The following is a 2,685-nucleotide window of genomic DNA, read 5'->3' on the forward strand; positions in this document are numbered from 1 at the left end:
TAGTTTAAAAAATATAATGAGCATCATACTTAGTGTGAAACACTGGAAGCTTTGCATCAACATAATCATGCTTGCTACCACAACTTCAATTTAATGTTTTGTCAGAGATTCTGGATTGCTAATTAAGTCACAAGGATATATAAAAGGCATAAGGTTAGGATGGAATACACTAAATTGTTACCATGGTACTGTAGTCCATCATTATGCATCGAGAAAGTAAAAAAGAATCTATAAGGCATTTTTAGAAATAATATGAAAATTTAGCAAGCTTGCTAGATACAAAATCAATACACACAAAATAATTGTAACAAACATTAGAAAATGAAAGAAATTTCAAATGATACCATTTTGTAATAGCATCCAATATATTATACAGGAATCAATCTAACAGGAAATGTGGGTGTCCTGCAATGAGACCCCTAGGGCTGGGGAGGCACCCCCTGTGTAGGGAGGAGACCGAGGTCTCTCTACACCTGCGTCTGGCAGAACTGGCATGAGACAAGAGACAGTCCTTGCCTGCTGCTGGGATAATCAAGTTTTGGCTGAACCTTTGAGCACACACCCACTGAGAGAGCGATGGGCCAGAACACACAGACTATAGTGTTTGGATAGATGAATAAGGAACTGTGTTTTGGCCCCTGACCAGCACAATGTTCTGCAGCTCCGGCTGGGGGTATGTTTCATTGACAAGCCACAATTACGGGACCTAATGACAGCCCATGTCAAGGCGGTATGTTCTTTTAAAATTTAATTTAGTTTATTTATTTGAGAGAGTTAGAGAGAGCACAAGTGGAGGGAGGTGAGGGGCAGAGGGAGAGGGAGAAGCAGACTCCCTGCTGAGCAGGGAGCCTATTGAGGCTCCATCCCTGGACCCCGAGCCGAAGGCAGACATTTCTGATTGAACCTCCCAGGTCCCCAAAGTCGTATGTTCTTTTGACAGTTCATTGTCCTACACACTACCGCTTCAAACCACCTAACATTGCATTTACAAGAATTTATCATCTGAATAATAATAGTAATGATAGCATTTGTCTCGATACTCTAAGATCAATATTCTTACTTTTACCCATCTGTTCACTGTTATGTGACTGGTCCAAACCCAGATGACCCCCTAGTGCCAGAGATCGCACGGATCTATAACACGGACAGAGAGAAGTACAACAACAGAGTATTTCCTATCTCGGGAGTGGACTCAGGTGTATGCCATGTGATGCTACCTGCTTTATAGCCGGAGTGAACTTTAAATCACTGTCCCTTTTTTGCTTTTCTTATCTGGCTGCTTCTCCATCAGACCTCACTTAAAAAAAAATTTTTTTATTATGATATGTTAGTTACCATACAGTACATCATTGGTTTTTGATGCAGAGTTCCATGATCCATTGTTTGCGTATAACGCCCAGTGCTCCGTGTAATACGTGTTTTTGTTTACCTCCCTCTGTTCATTCACATGCTCATCTGAGAAGACTTAGGTTCTTCCAGCCTCTGACAATAACTGCTTTAGGAAACCATGAAGTAGTGACAAGAGCACAGGATTCAGAATTGTTTTAAACATGGAGCATGTGTATTATGTGGCACTAACTTGGTTATGAGACTCAAACCATTCTTCGGGACTCTCACATGCTGAAGGAACCATCTGAGGGAGAGGGAGGGGCTTACTCGGTTGTCACATCAAAGGGAGCCGCATTTTTCTTTTCTTTTTTTTTTTTTAAAGATTTTTTATTTATTTATTTGACAGAGATAGAGACAGCCAGCGAGAGAGGGAACACAAGCAGGGGGAGTGGGAGAGGAAGAAGCAGGCTCATAGCGGAGGAGCCTGATGTGGGGCTCGATCCCGGAACGCCGGGAAGCCGCATTTTTCTAGCATCGGTTCTTGTTTAAGCCTTCCACTGTTAGGGATCTGAAGCTGCATGATGTACTTTATGCCCATAACTGATGTGGCTGGAGAACTGGTATTGAATTTATAGCATCAGCAGAACAGAAAGTGTGATGTATTCTAAGCATGTCTGAAGGAATGATCTGTTGTTGTTCTACAGAGAATAGAAATTGGAAGTCAGACACCCGTTGCAAAATAGGGTCTCAAACATTTCGTAATTTTCATGTAAATTGTTAAAAGGCTTGGAGCTATGAGTTTATCTTCCGGTACACTGTTTAATATAGCACTAAGTGACACCAGCTGTCAGTGGGTTTAGTGGTTGACTAGTAGCTCTGCTAGTAACTGACTTTTCTTCAATAAAGTTGCGCCCCCTGTGCCACCCCCCACCCAGAAAAGAATGCCAACAACCAAGCTTTACTCAATAACATAGAAGACCTAAATGAATGAAAAGGTGTATCTTGCTCATTGATGGAAAGATGATATTGTCCAGATATGTATGATGTTGCCAAGAGATATATATTTAGACATCTATCAAGATATAAACATTTCAGTTCCTAATTGATAGTGCAATTCCAGTGAAAAGTCTAGAAAGTCTGTGTGTGCTGAACTTAGCAAAGCTATTCTAAACTTTTCATGTCAATGAAAAAGGCCAAGCATAGCCAAGAAGAGAATAGGGTGGGATCACTTGTTTTATCATGCAGAACTTATAATAGAGCTGTAGTTCTTAAGATAATGGTTATTAGTGGAGAGATGAACAAAAAACCCCCAAAACATTGGAACAAATTACAAAGCCTCTAATCAGACCTACTCAT

General features: G+C 40.8%; 1 pseudogene; it reads left to right on the top strand.

Annotated features, from left to right (window-relative positions):
- The first annotated feature begins 675 nt into the window (after positions 1 to 675).
- On the top strand, positions 676 to 1,211 carry LOC123798961 (ubiquitin-conjugating enzyme E2 D3-like; annotated as a pseudogene).
- Positions 1,212 to 2,685: the final 1,474 nt, after the last annotated feature.

Source organism: Ursus americanus, chromosome 22 (genome assembly GCF_024610735.1).
Source record: "Ursus americanus isolate L20-20 chromosome 22, mUrsAme1.1.p, whole genome shotgun sequence".
NCBI lineage: Eukaryota > Metazoa > Chordata > Mammalia > Carnivora > Ursidae > Ursus > Ursus americanus.